We start from the raw sequence: 14,326 nt of genomic DNA, 5'->3' as shown, positions 1-14,326 counted from the left end.
AGGAATTGTGTTATTTGTTAATATAACATTAAAACAATTCATTCACCCCATTTTGCATACGCTTTTTTCAAAGTGACGGAAATGATTGTACCTTATGTAGAAGTAACAACAAAATACTTAAAGGCATTTCCATTAATTCACAAGCATATTTTCGCTGCCTGCATATGCATTACACAGTGTGATATCAAGGGCTAACTGGCACGCAAGTATGTCATTGTACAAGTGATTCTCATTGGGTAATTTTCAGTCAGATCCTAAATGATTGGTTGTCGCCTGAAATGTATTTCAATCATACACAGTAACCATGACAACACGTAATGTTTTGAAAGGATATTGTAGAACGATTTCTGAGACGTTCTCAATGATTACAGAGTTAATAAAGCCCCAGTGGGCAAATGTCGCTCACTCCATCAAATATATCAGTGCCAACGTATCATGCCCCAGTGGGTCCATCAAATATATCAGTGCCAACGTATCAAGCCCCAGTGGGTCAATAATTATGGGACAATTGTCGACATTCTCTAATATCCTATACTAGTATACTTTAGTACAGCCCCAGTGGGCATATAGTCATGATTGTTCAGATAAGTTACTTAGGGCAACATGAGATTGTCCATTATGGCAAACGACTTGCGGCCTCCTTGACATTATTTACACATCCCCTTCTTTCCGCCACCAAGTGATGAGTGATATCTAAAAATAAAATGAATTACATTAAAATCAAGCAAACCACGGATAGATATCAGTCTTTTTCCATTCATATAAATGAATTGATAATTCTTCAGTAGTATTCAGACCCATTGGAGTTGAACATTCAAAGTCCACAATATATTTAGACTCTAGTTTTCTGAGGGATAGTTCCCTATTTCCCCCTCTCATTCCAAGATTCACACTGTCAATTACCACCAACTGTAATAGATTTTCATTTTGCATATGCATAGCAGAGAAATGTCTTGCAACCGGGTATTGTCTGTTGTTATTGTGAATAGCCTGTAGGTGTTCTAGCACTCTTTTCTTTGCTGTGTGCTTGGTGCTACCCACATACCACTTATTGCAAGGACATATCAATATATAAATGCTGTAAGTAGTGTTACATGTCAGCCGCTTTCTGATAGTAAAAGTTCTTTTGCTATTGGGAACCTGCAAAGATTTACAATCTTTGCTAGATCTACATTTGCGGCAACATTTAAACCCCATCTCATTGTCACTAATGGAGTTGGTCTTACTAGTTACATGATTGTGGCTCAGATCATCCTTGAGTGATCTTCCTTTTCTGAATGTGAGTTGGGGATTGTCACTTAGATATTGTTTCAAATGGCTGTCAGTTTGCAGGACGTGCCAGTGTTTCTTAAAAATCTTACGAACCTCATGAGCTTGTTCAGAAAAGGTAGTTATAAACCTTATCTTGTCATCCTCCTCTATTGCGGTTCGAGGATTAAGTAGTTCTTCTCGATTTTTAAGAGTCACCCGTTCCTTAGCAGTTTGTATAATTTTGTGACTATACCCTCTTTTTTGTAACCTGTCACACATTATTTTTTCTTCTTCCAGATATGCATCATTGGTACTGCAGTTGCATTTGGCACGCAGTAGCTCTCCATACGGTATGCTGCCAACTAAGCTCCGGGGGTGACAGCTGGTGGCATTTAAGATGCTGTTGCCCGCTGTTTTTTTGCGGAACAATTTGGTATTAAGTTGGTTGTCAACAACTTCCACCATTACATCAAGGAATTCCACCCTGCACTTACTGTTATGTCCTGACAGTGTGAGATTCAGATGGTTCAGATTTAACTTGTCAATGAACACTTGTAGTGACAATTCGTCTCCTCACCAAATGAAAAAAATGTCATCTATGTATCTAAGCCACAGGGCAACTTGATCGAATTCCGCCATTTCCCTGACGACCTGCTACTCCCACCAGCCCATGAATAAATTCGCGTAGCTGGGGGCGAAGCAGGTACCCATGGCTGGGCCCTGTGACTGTCGATACAAGATGTTGTCAAAATAAAAAAAATTGTTTTTCAGACAAAAATCAATCATGTCTGTAAGCATTTGAGAGTGTTGTAAATAGGAGACTGATCTTGTTTTCAGAAAATGTTTTACCGCCTGAATGAACTGATGGTGTTGTATACTGGTATATAAGCTACTGACATCCAGTGTAGCTAATATATACTCGTCCTCCCAATGGATACCATTGATGACTGTTAAAAAATGTGTTGTATCCTTGATATAAGAAGGAAGGGAAATTACATAGGGTCTTAAATAATGATGTATATATTTCGAGGTGTGTTCTAGTAATGAGCCAATCGACGAGACTATAGGACGTCCCAGGGGATTAGAAGGGTCTTTGTGCAGCTTAGGGAGTAGGTATAGCACTGGTATTCTAGGATGTGCACAGTAAAGGTATTGGTATTCCTCAAGCTCTAGTAAACCTTTGTCTTTCCACTCTAGTAGAAGATCCCTAAACTTCATGTTGGACCCTAGTATTTCATCACAATTAGTTCTACAGTAACAGTCTTTATCATTAAGTTGTCGCAGTCCCTCTTTTAAGTAGTTAACCTTGTCTAATACCACCACATTGCCACCCTTGTCACTTTCTCTGATGACAATGTTATGGTCCATTTTTAGATTGTCCATGGCTATAATTTGACCATTAGTCAGGTTTTTCTTAGTCCTTGATACTTTCTGATAGCGTATTTTCGTGAGATCTTTGACAACACCCCTTTCAAATACATCTATTGCGTCGCATTGAATGGCAGGTAAAAAACGGATTTAGGCTTAAAAGAGGTTCTTGGGTTCATTGTCACATTGGTGTCAATCATGTCTGCATCCGCTATATTAATATTAGCCGGATCAGAGTCAATTATATGCATTAGTTCAATATCATTCGTGTCAAGATTGCAAATATTAGAGGAGGTACTCACGCTTTCCCCAGTTTTCGGTTTTGTAGCAAACCAATTTTTTTAGCTTCAACTTCCTTGCAAATAGGAACAAGTCAATTCGAGTGTCAGCAAAATTCATAATATTGGATGGGCAAAATGATAATCCAAGGGCTAGCGTACTTTCTTCTTCCTTGGACAGTATTCTCGTTGAAAGATTGATAACTGTCATATTTATTTCTGGTTCCTGCTCCTTGTTGCCATTCCCATCGGAGCTTTGTTGTCGTTTCCGCCGCCTCTTTTAGGCTTGTTTGTTGCGGTAATTCCGCCTCTGTTGCCTCGTCCTCTGCCTCTTGGTGTTCCTCCTGATTGGTACATTTCTGTTCGGCTTTTGCTGATCATTTAGAATTGGAGTAAAAAATTGGGTTTTTTTGATGATTCTGCAGTTGTATCTTGATTGACATCTATGGTAGAAGCATCAGAGATGTTATCATCTGATATATTGCTTTCCGTCACCTCATGTGTGGTACTCGCTGTGATGCTCTGAACTATAGCTGCTTCCGTTTTTTTATCAAATAAGTGATCATATTTTCTTTGAAATGTAAGGGTGCGTCCAGCTTGATAGTCTTTGTAGTCCCTGATGAATATGCGTTGTTTCTTAGCTGTGATTTCTTCTTCCAGTTTTTCCATTTTAGTTGTTATTTTCTTAAGAAATTCTTCCAACGATTCTTTGGTCATTAGTTGGCTTATTTCTTGGGTCAATTGTTCTATTGCCACCAGGAGTCTTGATCTGTCCTTCAAGGCGTATTTTACTAAGATACGCATCATCGTGATGGAGCATGCTGCTGAATTATCCGTCCATTCCTGCAGCATGTCAACGTCTGGGTCTTCATAAGTGGGAACTGTAAAAATGCGGAGTCCCCTAGGCACTCGTTTGACTTCAATATACCTCTGAAGCGATTCAGCTTCCCACCATTTCCCAAGTTCCTTTTTATATAGTCTCTCTAGGGCCGTCAACTTTGCCTGTAAGTTCGTTTCTGTCCCAGTGCTTGCTGATGTTGGTGTCATTTTGACAGTAATGTTTGGATCTGTGAAGAAAGGTTTGTCCGTGGTTTGCTTGCGACGAGCATCTAGCTCACCTGCCATGTTGATAATTCAAATCTCCTTGTTGCAGCTCAGTGCACACTTTCCGACTATTTGTTTGTTCCAATAAGGTTGGCAATCTGCTCCCATCCACTGGAAATGTCTAATATATTCCGTTTGCTCTCTTTGCCCAGGGTAGCTTGACTCCCGTAATCCGGAAATGTTCACAACATCGCTCCCGATGTAGTGTCGAGATCCTTTTCCAAGAGAGACTTGCTTCTGGGGATTTGGCAGCAATTCGTTTTTTTTTGTTTTTTATTATGTATACACATATACATACATATACATATATATTACCTACTGGCGGACGCCAGTAGGTATAAATAGTTAGGATTTTTTTGAATAGGGATTTCTGAAAATTCTATGTTGAATAACTTTGGCGTTGAAGGACGGAATTGGCTGAAATTTTCAGGAAAATGGCACATTTTGTTTCTGTGCGTCCCCTGAAAGTTTGGGGGGGTTTTGTGAAGTGGGGGCCGAGAAAAAAGGGGGGTCCCAAAACGTGTTTTTAACATTGAGTTTTCCATAGGGCGGTTGGACTCACTTTTAGCTCGAACTGCTGAATGGATTTCCATGAAATTGGCACAATTGTAGGGACTGGTAGCCCGATGTGCCTTTGCTAGGTCTCAAGATATGTGCTCCAGTGGATTTTGAGTATTTTAGGTTAAAAAAAATATATATATCTGTGACAGTTCCGTTAGCGCCCCGGTTCGCGTACCAGACGCGTAACGGAACTTCGCGAGGAGAAGCGGATTGGCTTCCCGGTGACTGTGAACATTCTAAACAGTTCGGAGCGGCCACCATCTTGTCTCTCGGTAGGATCGAGAGACAAGAGGTGGAAATAAACGAAGGGGGAAATGAATGAAAGGGGGCAAGGTAGACCCCTCCTGACCCCCTACGATTGATGTGGGGGGTATTAAAGGGCCCCGCGGGCAAAAAAAAAAAAATTATTTTTCGCGGTGGAAGAGCTACCTGGTACGCGAACCGGGTAGCTTACCGGTAGCGTAACGGGAGTCCGCCATCTTGCGTTAAGGTCTAATTTGGACACAAGATGGATGATAAACAATGCTGGGATTGTGTATAAGGGGGCAAGGGAGACATATCCTGACCCCCTAGGTTTTGTGAGGGTCGATGAGGAGGCCCATATATGCCCAAAAAAGAAAAAAAAATCAAATTTTCGTTGCTCTGCTAGGTTTATATGTTCGCCGTAAGCAGTTTCCTGTTTGCTTGGCATACGCTGTGACAATCCATAAATCGCAAGGTTTAAGTGTAGACAGTGCTTTGGTGAATATTGGCAGTTCTGTGTTCAAGGAGGGTATGGCTTATGTGGCATTATCACGAGTCAGAACTTTATCTGGATTGTACTTGATTGAGTGTGATGAGACAAATATTTGTGCAGATCTAGATTGTGTTAAGGAATACAATAGGTTAAGAAGAGAGTATGCGCCACATTTGCCTCACTATCCTTTGTTTGAAAAACGTGTGGTAGGCCGGAAACGAAGAAATGTGACCAATAGTAGGGAGGTTGTAGCAAAAACACGAAAAGTCGATGAACCCGAAATTGTAAGCAGAAAGAAAATGGATGCTGTTCAAGATGTTGTTGGTTTTCAATTTGAAAATAGTTCTGGTGTCAACTGCTATGCTAATGTAGAGGTTAATGTTGTCTTTTCTCTAGAAACATTAAAAGAACAGATTGTGGTCAATTCGGATCAACGATTTTGCTGTTTGTTAAATTCTCTGTTAGAGAAATGTAGCACTGATAGAAGAAAAATAGAAAGTGTATCTGAAATTCGAAATCTCTTAGACAAATGTTCAGGTCAAACGCAATTCTCTCAAAATATTCAGCAGGATTGTCAGGAGTTTTTAATGTATATGCTTGATGTTTTGCAAGATGAAGGTGTAGATGTAGATTATCTGTTTGGACTTTCTTATCAATGGCAGCATGACTGCGAGAACTGTAGGCTATCAAGTACTACTAGTGTAGACTCAGAAAGATTTATATATTTAACTTTGCCTGACAGTAAATCAGTATCCTTTAATAAGCAGGTAAAAGCAGCCGATCAAAACATGGAGTGTAGCCAATGTAAGTCTGCAATGCTGTCCGCATTATTTATACGAAGTTATGGCCAGTATGTCATTTTAATGTTCCAACGATGTAGGTCTGATGGAACTAAATTGACAACTTTAATTAAAAATGTTGTGGCTTCGCAGTTGTCAATATCAGGAAGGACTTTTGTAACTGCAGCAATTATATATCATGATGGTCCTTCAACAACTTCAGGACATTACACAGCTTATTTAAAATCTGGAAACGGCTGGTCATTCTGCAATGATTTTGTTTTAACTTTCAAAAAACGTTTACTGTTTGACTTAAAAAATTCTTACCTAGTGTTTTTACAACCAAAATTTTAGGGAAGGAAAGTGGCCTACGAAGATTGGAGCAGTTGATACATTTTAGTCTGATGTTTTAAATTGCTTTGTGAATTAGAGTGATCATAATAAATAAAAATGTAAAGTAGTCATAGAGATACATAACTGGTCTATAATGATTCAAAGAATTGATATGATTTACTCTGTTGTTTTAAATTGCTTTGTTAGTAACTGAGATCAAGAGAATGAAAAAATTGGAAAAGTCATAGAGGTAGTGTAAGTGTCCCTCATAGTAAGTGGTATCAATGTTATAGGAAATGTGAAACATGAGTAAACTAGAAGGGGAGATATTATTAGTACAAGATTGTGAAAGTGATTTTGGACGTTTTCTTTCTGAAAGTCAGGGAAAAAGAAAATGACGGGCTTTGCTTTGAGGAATTCGAAGAGTTTAAAATGTCTCTTACACGATTTGGCCTTGAGGAGAAGTGTGGTAGAGAGCAAAAAGTCATTTATTGTTTCTAACATATTACTCAAAAAGAAAGAGCTTTTCTTTCAGAAAGTGGCGGGCACAGATTTTTTAGAGCACAACAGAGTATAAGCTGTTCATCGCATATCATTCGACGTCATGGAAAGTAAGTGTACTTTTGATGAGTTCTGATTTCTGATTTGTTATATTATATGGGTTTTTTAAACACAATCATTTTGATTGTGGGTTTTTTTCCCCGCTGTTATATGATGAATACATTCAACTCACTGTTTTTAGTGAAATTTGATATATTCTGAGAACAGCAAAAATAAACCATTTAACATGTCTAATTAATTCTATATTTTGTTTTGTGATTTTTAATTTGTACTCATCTTGTCTCATGCTCACTTGTCTTTTACTACCTTATATCAATTCTCTTTACATACTCACATTGCCTTTTGTTTTATTCTCTTTCACCCTTGTTCTCTAACTCCACTTATCTTTCAACCTTTGTTTCCTTATTCCAACTCTGCTTTTTTCTTTTCTCTCATGCACCATTTTCTAGCTTTTATACCCTCTGCTTCGCTTCTCTTTTCCATCTTTTCTCCCTTTTGTTTTCGAAATTAAATAATTTTGGGTTCTCCTTTTTTGTTGCAATCAGTTAGTATAACTCACCTTCGCTCATTTATCTTTGTTTGTTGCTTCACTCAGTCTGTATCTGACACTCTTTCCTTCATTTTCTCTGTCCCCTCTCTCCCTCACTCTCTTTTCCTTATTCACCCTTTCCTTATTTAGTTTACTTTACTCACATTCTTTTAGTATCTTACACATCTTCAGTTTATTTTTCTCTTCTATCCTTCTTTTCGGTCACTGAATCTATCCCCCTTTTTATTCACTTAGTAATTTACTCTATTTCTATTTCTTTTTGACTTTGTCTGTCTTTCACCGTTACTTTATTTTCCTTTCTGATTGTTTATCTCTAACTTTATTTCTTTGTAAAATTGTATGATTTTCAACCTTATGCCTTGTCTTTTCTATTTTTTAAATACATGTTTTAATATTTTTCAAATTTTTGTTCTTTCTTTCACAGATTGAAAGTAAAAAAATTATAAGTGATGGAGTTAACAACAACTATGAAGTAAGTATTTAGTACTTTTTCCCTTACATCTCTATCACATTCAACTTTTATTACTTCCACTGCTTTTTTTGCTGCTTCAATTATTCTTTTTCTATCACTTCTTCTTTTCTTCTTTCTGTTTTTTCTCTCTGTCATTCCACATGTTTTAACCTTATTCACTATCATACACCTTGTTTTAATCCTATTTACTTTCACTCACTGTTTTTTTAACACCTTCCCTAAGGGTTGTTGTTTTAGTCCGGTTCTATCCCTACCTCTTACTCCACATCCTTTACTCTCTTTCTTTTTAATTTGAAGATTCATTCACATTCTCCAAGTAACTCTTGTTTATTATTCTTCTACACTCTTTTTTTCTTTCACTTCCTTTTCTATATTTTTTTCTCAATTTTACCCTCTTACATCTTTTCTTTGTATAATTATCTATTATACAGTATCTCTGTGTTACTCCCTCTAGCTGTCTTTCTTTTAACATTATTCTCTCTGTCTCCTTCCCTTATATTCACTCTTTTTTTTTTGTCATTTTTTCTTTGGTTCGCTTCCAGTTCGCGTACCGGCGCGCGAACCAGGAAGCGAATCAAAAAAAAAGAGATTGCCAGAGTGCTAAACATTTTAGCAATTTTTTTATAAATGGGAGGTAGTTCTGAAAAGAACTTTTTTTTATTGTTTTTGTTGTTTTATATATATATTTTTTTTCTGAACTTTTTTTTGTATTTTTTGAACAATTTAAATTTTTTTTAGTTTTTTTTTAGGGGGAACAACGAAAAACAGGCATTGGAAAGGGCTCAACAGGAGCAAAAAAAAAATATTTACTTTTTGGGGCGTTTGGAGCACTTGTGGTTTTCATATGCTCTGTTCATTAAATTCACACTCATCTCTCCATAACAAAGTAGTCCCCCACAATAAATACACACTAGCTTTATGTGTGCAAAATTGCTCTGGATACTGGGGACCGTCTCCCTCGCCTCTGGTCCCGAAAGACTTTCCTGTGTTGAGGTGGTGGCCACAGGAGTTGGTGGGTTTTCGCAGAGGTTACGCACCTCAGCTACGCTGTAATTAATTGGATGCCACCTTTGCATGTGGCGATGCATAGTATAGTTTCCGTAACTATATTTTTTATCTGTGCCTCGGGACAGAACTCCTTTACATATGAGGCATGTCACATGTCGGGCATTGACCTTTTTTTGGCCTTGAAGGAAAGAAAAAAATTGCCAAATGAAATTGTCTTTGTGGTGGGATTTCCGGGGCAGTTCAGGCAAGAATTGTCTCTCCTGTACCTCCTCTTCCTCTTCTTCCTCCTCTTCCTCAGGGTTGGGAATGAACTGGGTAGGTGGTCCTTCCTTCCTAGGAGGTGGTGGTGGTGGTGGGGGTCCACCAGCTGCAGCTACTACTGAAGCCATCACTTACTAATGAAAAACAGGTCTTCCTCTCACAAAGTTAAAAGTCAGAGTGAGAAAAAGGTGGGGGCTTTCATCATTTGGGAAAAAAATGTTCTAAACCAATGAAAAGTGTTATTTTTAGGTCACATGACCTGGCCTTACATCATTAGGAAACCAAAAGTGAAATGAACCAATAAAAAGTTTTATTTTCAGGTCACATGACCTGTTACGCTTACGTTACGCGTCCCGCTACGCACCCGGAGCGCTTCCGGGGTGCTGCGCTTCGCGCCTCGGTTCGCGCTCCAGAGCACTTCCGGGTGCACAAACGCGGCGCGTCATAAGACTCATTACGCGGCAACGCGATATGTCGCGCTTACGCGACGCGTCACGATGTTGTTTTCGAACGCGGCATTTGCGCTAACGGAACGTTTCCCGGTGCGCGGACCGGGTCGCGGCACCAAATTGAGCTAACGGGAAGCTACCCGGTGCGCGGACCGGTAGCGAAACAAAAATATAAAAAAAATAAAAAAATATATACATAAAAAAATTATGTTAAAAACATATAAAATATATTTTCCCATTAAAAGAAGAATACATTTTACAGCTTTTGATATTTGCTATTAAAAAACCATTGAAATTCACTGAAAAAAAACATAGGTTATAGACCATATATAGTTAGTGTTAGGATTCGGTCCCCAGTCCTCTTTCTCTGACCATAGCTGTTCACCATCACATGACACACCAGCAGTATAAGAGGGGAGTCCTACCATAGTGCTGTTGCTTGTTATTGCAAACCTGTGGGTTCCTGCTATTTTTGGTTCCTGAGAAGCTGTTGGTTGTTGCCGTTCCTCACGGGCTCGTGAGGAACCTTGGAAAATCTTGCCTTTTTCCCCGTATCCCTTACCTTGATTCCCAGTGTGGTAACTCCCTGTTCCCGTTCCCCTCTGTTTCTTTGTAGTGACCCGCCCTGTGTTCCCGTAGTGAGTTAGTTAGCGTACCTGTTTCCCGTTCCCCCCTAATCTCTTGTTAGAGGTTAACCAACGACATCCAGGGGCTCCTGTTTGTCAGACACTGTTTTAGTGTCTTTTTGTTTCCTTCAAACTAGCGACTTGTAGTTTACCTTGAATGGGCGCTAGCCGTTCGTTCCTGCTGCAAGTCTTGAGGAAACTATCCGCCTCGTTTAGGGCGGATCTGACGTTGTGAGCTGTATCCCGGCTGGGATTCATTTTACACTCATTTTCACTCGTGAGACGAGTAGTATCGGTTCTCACTGTTTTTGGTTTTCCCCACTCATCACCCTTTTTGATATACAGGGGTTTTTTGTTCATGCACGTTCCTTTGGCATGTTTTTTACCCTGTGAAATCCTGTCACGCCCAAACCTTAAACACTCGATAAACCTGTCCTATGGTTACCAGATAGTCCCCCTCGAAGCAAAACCTGCATTTGTTAATGGTAAGTGTCAGTGTGGTGAACTGCTGGATATGGTCTTTTGTTACTGTATCAGGATTGGGGACTGAAGATTATTGTGTGCTATACCTTTTTGTTTCCCTGTCCCTGCAGGTGCAGAAGCGAGGAGGAGGGTGTTGTTTGAATCCCCGTTCTACAGGGGTGGAAGGTTTGGAGCCTTTGTTTCCACCCCCTTTTCTGGTTCAACGGTTAACTCATTTGTGCCATCTAGTGAGTGACCGGTGAGTCGGGGAAGTGGTTGGGACTTGCCACGTTCCTGCAGTGTGTGGGTTGGGCAGGAGCCTAACAGAATAACAAGCCCACGTTTTAATACACTGCCCGAACGGATGGATGTAGAAGGAGGAGCTACGGCAGGGGCGGAAGCCCCTACCATGCTCGATATTATGGGTGCCTTAGCTGCCTTACAGGCTCAGGTGCAGGATTTGAGACAGGAGAACGTAGGACTGAGGCAAGAACTGGGGGCGGTAAGGGCGCGGGAAACCGTGCAACCAAGAGGACCGACACCCCTTATACACCCGGCTACGTTCCAGTATGGAGGGGCGGGACAGAGTAACCCTGGAGGTGGTACCCCGGTTGCAATCACTGTGTCATCCCCTGTTCCTGTTCCCCTGGCTCAACCTGAACGATTCTATGGAGACAGTGGGAAATACGGAATGTTCATGAACCAGTGCCAGTTACACTTTATGTGTAGGCCGGGGGCCTTTCCTGACGATGCGGCAAAAGTAGCCTTTACGCTTTCCTATTTGGCTGGTACTGCTGCCCAGTGGGCTATCCCCTTAGTGGAGGGCAACGATCAAGTGTTGTGGAATTATGATGCTTTTAAGGAATTGATGCGGGGGTTATTTGCCAAACATGCATTCATGCAAGCCAGCGACTCAGAACTGCTGAAATTGAGACAAGGCAGACAGGATCTCCTGACATATATAGCGACCTTTAACCGGTTAATCTCAGAGACACATTGGCCAGCCGATAAGCGGACCTCATTGTTTTACCAGGGTCTTAATGATGATCTAAAGGATGTGGTATCACAAGTAGTGGATCCACCGGAGGAGTGTGCCGCATTCATTGACCTGGTGGTTAAATTGAACCACCGGCTATCTGAAAGACGCGGGGACCGTGTACGTTTTCAGGTGTCCCGCGGTAACTTCATAAAATCAGAAGTGAAACCACCCCTGGGGGAGCCAAAGCCTGAGCCAATGGAAATAGGGGGAGTTAGGGGGCCTTTGACTCCTGAAGAGAGGAAAAGAAGAAGAGATAAGAATCTATGTCTCTATTGCGGACAGGGTGGCCACTTTGCAAGGGAGTGTCCCGTCAAACCATCAGGGGTGGGTTATGGCAAAAAGGTGGCATACGTACAGGTGGAAAGGTTGCCTCTTCCTGCGCAACACACGGGGCAATATGAGGTATTGGGGGCGGTAGACCTGGCGCCCCGACATTTTGTCATCTCAGCTCAACTTTTACTGTCAGCACAGAATAGAGTGCCTGTATCGGTGCTGTTGGATTCGGGTGCCACGGGCAATTTCATCGACAATTCTCTAGCGGAAAAACTAGGTGTGCCCTGCCTGTATAAGAAACAACCGGCGTTGGTACGAGCGATAGACGGAACCGAGTTGTCCTCTGGGTGTATCACCAGACAGACGGTACCGTTACGGTTGGTGTGTGACAACGGACACTCGGAATGCGTGGTGTTTGATTTGATCGATGCACCTTCTTTCGGGTTGGTGTTGGGGGTGCCCTGGCTTCAGGAGCACAATCCCAGGATTGATTGGGTGCGGCGTCTAGTCACTCTGGATTCGCATTATTGTCTGAAGAACTGCTATTGCGTGGCCAGTAAGAAGGTCCCACCGTTGTACTGTGCAGCTTTGGAGGAGACTGGAGTTCCGCGGCAGTATGGGGAGTATGCCGATGTATTTGATAAAGGCTACGCTCAGAGTTTACCACCACATCGGTCATTTGATTGTAGAATCGATTTGATGGAGGGGGTTCCCTTGCCTAGTAGCCGGGTCTACGCATTGTCCGAACCGGAGGAGAAGCATCTGAAAGATTACCTGGACGAGATGTTAGACCTAGGGTTCATCCGCCCTTCTTCTTTGCCCGTGTCTTCGGCTATCTTCTTCATACCGAAGAATGAAGGCACCCTGAGGGCTTGTGTAGACTACCGGACGTTAAACAAGGCTACCATTAAGAACAGGTACCCTCTTCCACTTATCCCCGTGTTATTAGACCAACTCCGCAAGGCCACGGTGTTCACGAAATTAGACCTGCGCGGAGCTTACCATCTGATCCGTATGCGACCCGGGGATGAGTGGAAGACGGCTTTTAAAACTAAACACGGGCTGTTGGAATACTGTGTGATGCCGTTCGGTCTGTGCAATGCGCCAGCGGCATTCCAGTACTTCATTAACGAGGTCCTGAGTGAGTACTTGGATAGGACGGTAATCGTATACTTGGATGACATCCTTATTTTCTCCGAGACAAACGTAGAACATCACACACATGTGCAGTAAGTGTTGCAGAAACTGCGGGAACATCGGCTTTATGCCAAACTGGAGAAGTGCCAGTTTGACGCAGTTGAGGTGTAATTTCTGGGATTCTTGATATCGGCGGAGGGAATACGGATGGACCCAAAGAAGATACAGGCGATTCTGGACTGGCCGGTACCAACCACGGTTAAGCACATACAGGTACTTCTAGGGTTCGCCAATTTTTACCGGCGCTTTATCGATCGATTTTCCGACATCGTGGCGCCAATGACCAGGTTGTTGCGTAAGGGGGTCCATTTTGTGTGGTCTCAGGAAGCCCAAGGAGCCTTTCGTCTGTTGTTAAAATCTTTTACCACTGCTCCGGTATTGGCTCATCCCGACCCTGCGTTTCCTTTTTTTGTGGAGACAGATGCGTCCGCAGGTGCAGTGGGAGGGGTACTGTCTCAGAAGGAGGAGGGCACAGGCCATATGCATCCTATTGCATATTTTTCGAAGACATTGTTGCCTGCCGAACGCAACTACACGGTGGCGGAACGGGAGTTGTTGGCAGTGAAACTGTCTTTTGAAGAATGGCGTCACTACCTGTGGGGGTCCCGTCATACCATCACGATTTACACCGACCATAAGAACCTGGAGTTTTTTAGATCGGCCAGGGCGTTGACAGCAAGACAGATGCGGTGGGTCTTGTTTTTCAACGAGTACGACTTCATTATAACCTACAGACCGGCTGCTCAGCAGATTAAATCAGACGCACTGTCCAGGATACATATCGATCCCGAGGAAGTGAAATCAGGGAAAGAAAGTAGACCTATGCTAGACAGTAGAAGGATTGTGGGAGTGGCTTCAGTTGAAGAGTTTGAGTCCAAGGTGAAGGATCAGTTGAAGCACATGGATTTGACCCCGTGGTTACAGCTGTCGCAGGTGGTGCTCCGGGAGGGGTTGCTGTATCAGGGGGATAGGTTGTTTGTTCCACCTGAGTTGAGAAAAAAGGTAGTGGAGTGGTGTC

The sequence above is a fragment of the Lissotriton vulgaris genome, chromosome 2_1, assembly GCF_964263255.1.
Source record: "Lissotriton vulgaris chromosome 2_1, aLisVul1.2, whole genome shotgun sequence".
Classification (NCBI taxonomy): domain Eukaryota; kingdom Metazoa; phylum Chordata; class Amphibia; order Caudata; family Salamandridae; genus Lissotriton; species Lissotriton vulgaris.
This window is presented reverse-complemented; position numbering follows the sequence as displayed.